A 6019-nucleotide genomic window follows, 5' to 3' on the forward strand; every position below is an offset into this window, starting at 1 on the left:
CCGGGCCCACGAAGGGTGCGTGTTCAAAGAGGTGTTCCACGTCGTTCCAGAACAATGCCAGTAATATTGAGCAGAAGTGTCCTTCTCATAACCCAAGTTCTGTCTCCAGTTTAAGCCAACAGTGCATGTGGGTAAGTTTCATGGGCGCAGCACTCAAGTTCACCAGTTGTGTGTCAGAGACATTGCAATGATAGTCTCAAAAGTTGGCCGAGTTACAAAGTCTGAAGAGAGCCTGTTGCGTTCAGCAACAGAACGTCATAGGTGATCTTGAAGAAAGTAGTCTGGATGTGATGAGGGAGAAGATTACAATGGTTGAAGTGGGACTCTCGGAGGAATCAAGGAGCGTAGGATATTTTCAAGATACTTGGCCATAGGGATTGTCCATGTGGTCCAGTGGTTAGGACTCTGAGCTCCCAAAGCAGGGAGCCGGGATTTGATCCCTTGTCAGAGGAATAGATTCCACTTGGCGCCACTAAGACCTGGAGCGACCAAAAAACAAACAAACAAACAAACAAAAAGATACTTAGCCATAAAGAGGAGAAAAGGGGATAACCATGGGGTAGGGGAAACCACAAGCTTATATACAAGTATTCTGTTAATGGGGAAATCGTAGTTATGTGTTGACGGATAATATAAACCAATGGAAAGGAAAGACAGGCTGAAAATGCTAGAGGCAGGGGAACCAGCAAGGTCTAGCTGAGATGAAGAGGTGGCTTCCAGAGCCCAGGTAGAGGATTAGCATTGGACTAGATGAGGAACCAACACGTTTGCTTTGGAGACCAGCAGAGGAAGTGAAAATGTGGATGGAGGTACATAATATTAGAGAAAAAGAAGGAGAAGGAATCATTTTCTCTATGAAATAGAAAATTGTCATCTATAGACTATGGAAATCTTGAAGCAGATTTTTTTAAGTCAGGTTTGTTTTTTTTTTTTAACTTATTTATTAGTTCTTATTTTATTCAGTAAAATTCTGAGTGGTGAAGTTTTGAGTATTGTTTTCAGAACACAAGGTGAAGCTATTGTGGGCAAAGGTGATGGAGCAGCTAAGAGCTGATTCCAGTCCACAGTTATGTAGTTGTTTCCAGGAGTGAGCATTTTGAATCAACCTGAACCTGGGATTATGCAGTTAACAGATTAGGACTGGGCTTCCCCAGTGGCTCAGCGGTAAAGAAACTGTTTGCAATACAGGAGACCCAGGAGACGCAGGTTTTCAATCCTTGGGTCAGGAAGATTCCCCTGGAGAAGGGCATGGCGACCCACTCCAGTATTCTTGCCTGGAGAATCCCATGGACAGAGGAGCCTGGCGGGCTACAGCCCATGGGGTCGCAAAGACTTGGACACGACTGAAGCTACCGAGCACAAGCATATTAGGACTAGGGAGCTAAGGGTGCTGATATTAGGGTGACTGGCGTGACACACCTCGGGGTCTAGACCGAATATCCCTGTGAAGGAAGTGAAGTGGAGAACGGCATCATCCAGTCTGTAGGCTCTAGACATGCATGGCTCCTGAGCACATGAAAAGTACTGCTGGTGCAAATAGAAGTGTGCTGAAAGTGTAAAATACACACAGGATTTCAGAGTGCCCCAGCACTTAAGAAAATAAAGTCAGGTGGTGATGGCTGGCCACAGAATTCCTCCCCGCTGGTTGGGAACAAGGCAAGAGTTCTTTTTTTTTTTAAGGCAAGAGTTGTTGCCAGCCCATTCCTGTCAGCGTTCTACTGGGGGGATTTTAACTTGCTCATAAGAGAAAGAAAGAAAAGGCATAAATATTAGAATGAAAGAAATAATATTATCATTGCTCACAAATGATAAGATTATATGTGTGAAAAATAACCTACAAACATTAGTTACTAAATGAATTTGGCGAGATTAGTAGATGAAAGATAATGCTCAAAATATTATTGCATTTATTTATGCCAGTTTAGAAAAAAGTAAAATACCAAAGTGAAAGCGTCAGTTGCTCAGTTGTGCCTGACTCTTTGTGACCGCATCGCCTGTAGCCTGCCAGGCTCCTCTGTCCATAGAATTCTCCAGGCAAGAATACTGAAGTGGGTTGCCATTTCCTTCTCCAAGGGGATCTTCTAAACGCAGGGATCGAACCTGGGTCTCCTGAATTGCAAGCAGATTCTTTAACATCTGAGCCATCTGGGCCCAAAATTTAAAAAAAAAAGAGTAAAATATTCCATCGATCATTTTGTGTATTGATTAGTGAGCTTCCCTGGTGGCTCAGACTGTAAAGAATCTTCCTGCAATGCAGGAGACCTAGGTTCAATCCCTAGGTTGGGAAGATCCCCTGGAGAAGGGAACAGCTACCCACTCCAGTATTCTTGCCTGGAGAATCCCATGGATAGAAGACCCTGGTGGGCTACAGCCCGTGGGATCACAAAGAGTTGAACATGACTGAGCGACTTCACTTCATATTGATTAATACTGAACTGATATTTTGAATAAAACATGATCAAATTTAATTGTATCTGGGTTTTTTTGTTTATCTTGTAAAAAATACTAGAGGGAATTCCTGGTGGTACAGTGGTTAGGGCTCTGTGCTCTCACTGCCAAGGGCTCAGATTTAATCTCTGGTTGGTAAACTAAGATCCCACAAGCTACTCGGTACAAACAAAAAATAAATGAAAATAGAAATTGGCCTAAATGGTCTCGATGATGAACTAGAAGGTTTGAATGAAGTCACAGAACCACCATGGAGGGAGCAAGGGAGACAGCTGGCAGGAGAGGAGTCATGAAGAGAAAGGGACCATAGTCTTAAGATTTCAGAGGTGGTGCCATTCTTTGGGACCCAAAATCCATTTAGGAATCTGTGTAGGAACTGCTGAAATGGGAGGTGCAGTTCATTGAAGAGAGAGGTGAGTTTCATCGGAGGGCATTACCGGGGAGAGACGAGCTGGTTTGGGGTTTCTGTCAGTCTTGTTGACAGTTTGGACTGGATTCTTTGTTACGGGGGTGGGGGAGGGGTGGTTGCCTTGTGCTTTTTAGGTTGTTTACAGTATCTCTAGGACTTCCCTGGTGGCTGAGGTGGTAAAGAGTCTGCCTGCCATGCAGGACACCTGGGTTCGATCTCTGGGTCAGAAAGGTCCCCTGGAGAAGGGAATGGCACCCCACTCCAGTATTCTTGCCTGGAGAATCCCATGGACAGAGGAGCCTTGTGGGCTACAGTCCATGGAGTTGCAAAGTCAGACACGACTGAGTGACTGAGCATGCACTCAGGCAGTTGCAGGCACCACCTTCAGCTTTGCAGCAAATGGGTATACAATGAGCAAGTAGGAACCAATTACAGTCTAGTTTCTGTCCTGATAAGCCATGCAGTTACAACATTTTCAAAATATTAAACTGATATGATGTCTAATGACCTTTGAATCTCAAAGTTAATTTTCCTGAGTTCCTCATGAGATAATAGTTTCAAACTCCAGGACTTATTGAAAAAAAAAGATTGTCTTAATTTTATAAGCTCCACCCTGTGTATCAGGTGAGTTAGGTGATAGCATAGTTTCACTGGAAGCCATGTATTCAGAAATGAGGAAGGTTAGAAGGGCAGTTTCAAGCAAGCATGAAACTTCTGTACTTCTGAAACACTGACAAAAAGGAAGAGAATTGTTCAGACTTGAGGATCAGCTCCACTTGGTGTCAGCTGGGGTAGCTTGAAGGCTGGGAGTTACAGCCATCTGAGTGCTTGCTCACCCATGTCTGGCACTTGGGCCAGGGGGCTAGAGTGGCTGGCACTAAGCCTTCTGGCTCTGTGTGCTTAACTCTGGAGTTGAAAATCCCATCACCCATAATACCTGCTGTTCCGTAGTGCCTGGAGTTACATTTTTATTTTTCGGTTGGGATCCTTGTATTTTTAAATATAAGGGTATACTCTTTAGAGGTATTGTTGTTTTAGTCACTAAGTCATGTCCTCTTTGCAACCCCATGGACTGTAGCCCACCAGGCTCCTCTGTCCATGGGATTTCCCAGGCAAGAATATCGGAGTGGGTTGCCGTTTGCTTCTCCAGATCTTCCTGACCTAAGGATCTAACCCACATCTCCAGCATTGCAGGTGGATTCTTTCAGTCAGTTCAGTCGCTCAGTCATCCAACTCTTTGCGACCCCATGGACTGCAGCACACCAGGCTTCCCTGTCCATCACCAACTCCTGGAGTTTACTCACTCATGTCCATTGAGTCGGTGATGCCATCCAACCATCTCATCTTCTGTCATCCCCTTCTCCTCCCACCTTCAGTCTTCCCCAGCATCAGGGCTTTTCCAATGAGTTAGTTCTTCACACTGGAAAACAGGTGGATTCTTTACCACTATGCCACCTGGGAAGTCCCTTTTGCGGTGTATTTTACATATAATAAAAAATACTCCCATCTTAAGTGTAGACTTCAGTGAGTTTTGACAAAAGCATAACTGTGTAACTACCATTAAGGTATAGAACACTTCTATTTTCACACAACTTTCACCTTGTCCTTTTGCAGTCAGTCTCCTGTCTCAGCCTCTGGCATCAGGTAACTTATCTGCTTTATCAACATGCTTTATTCTATCTTTTCTAGAATTTCACATAAATGAAATCACATAGTATGTAATTTTTCTCACTTCTTTTACTATGTTTTTGAGATTCACCTATATTGCTGTGTTCAGTAGCTTCTTTTTCTTAATGTCCGTTTTCTTTTAATTTCCATCAAATGGATATAGCATACAATGTTTTCTGTTTTCTCAAGCACCAGTTGATGGGCTTTTGTTTTTTTCCAGTTTGGGCTAATATAAAACAATTATGAACAGCTTTGTGTACAGCCTTTGTGAGGGCATGTTTTCATTTCTCCAGATACTTGGGGATGGAACTGAGGGGTCTTACCCTTTCATTTTATAACACATTAAATCGCTACTAGATGGTGAGAGTAAACTTGAATTTCTGTATCCTGCACCTGAACATGACAAGCTTGTTGGCAAGATAGTTTCAATTCTTTCATTTCTTCTTCCACACCTCTCCTGTTGAAATCATTGGAGTATTTTCATAATGTTTTATAGTCTACAGTTAGATAGACTTCATTTTTTTTGATTTGGTGTACTTAATGATTTTTTTAAATTTCACGGGAGGAAAACCTTTAAGGAGACTTTCAGGTAAGATCATGAGTGGTCAACTGAATCTTCGAATGTTTGAAAATGCCCTCAAACTTGAATAACTTGGGCATAGCATTCTAGCTTCAGACTCCAGAGGAGAGATTTTGAATGTAGGTCTGTTGGGCTCCAAGGTTCATACACCATCCATCATATTCTTGGGAGATATTTAGCTTGGAACAAACCCAGATCAGATAGGTGTTAACTGTTCTTAAACTGAAAGAAAGTGAAAGTGAAGTCACTTAGTCATGTCTGACTCTACGCGACCCCGTGGACTGTAGCCCACCAGGCTCCTCCGTCCATGGGATTGTCCAGGCAAGAATACTGGAGTGGGGTGCCATTTCCTTCTCCAGGGGATCTTCCTGACCCAGGGATCAAACCCAGGTCTCCCGCATTGTGAGCAGATGCTTTAACCTCTGAGCCACCAGGGAAGCCCCAACTTCTTAAGCATATGAAAAGAAGTTATATCTCTTAAGTGTTAGAATTATGACTATTTAGATAGATTTCCCCTCAGTTGAAGGAAAAAACCCACTCTACGAAACCTGTTCAAACAGAGAACAGTTTAGCTCTCTTTCACTGAGATATTATAAGCTATGTTACATGGCCTAACGAACCATATGGTATGGATTGTATAAAGGTGACAGTATAGGCCAGCAACATTTTGAAAATTTCTTTCAAAATGGCATGTTTTGCACCATTTATATAAAATATGAAAAAAGAATAAGGTAAAAGTTTTGATAAACAGATTAATTTTTCAAAAGGAAACACACCATTAAACACACACTTTTTTTATAAGTGTTCAAAAGCCTAAAGTCCAGTCTGACTGTAATGTATTTCAAAGGCAAGGGTTCAAACACTCACTGTGCTTAAACTGCATTTTATATTTGTTGAAAGAAATATCATTCCAA

The 6019-nt window shown here is 42.5% G+C and overlaps 1 long non-coding RNA gene across 1 annotated transcript in view; it reads left to right on the plus strand.

The window, feature by feature from the left end:
• The first annotated feature begins 9 nt into the window (after nucleotides 1-9).
• The window catches only part of LOC139186190 (uncharacterized), a 30606-nt gene continuing 24596 nt past the window's right edge, over nucleotides 10-6019 (plus strand). Inside the window, exon 1 of the long non-coding RNA XR_011569725.1 lies at nucleotides 10-131. This is a non-coding gene — a long non-coding RNA (uncharacterized lncRNA). The remainder of the gene's footprint in view (nucleotides 132-6019) is intronic.

This window comes from Bos indicus, chromosome 12 (genome assembly GCF_029378745.1).
Source record: "Bos indicus isolate NIAB-ARS_2022 breed Sahiwal x Tharparkar chromosome 12, NIAB-ARS_B.indTharparkar_mat_pri_1.0, whole genome shotgun sequence".
Classification (NCBI taxonomy): Eukaryota; Metazoa; Chordata; class Mammalia; order Artiodactyla; family Bovidae; genus Bos; species Bos indicus.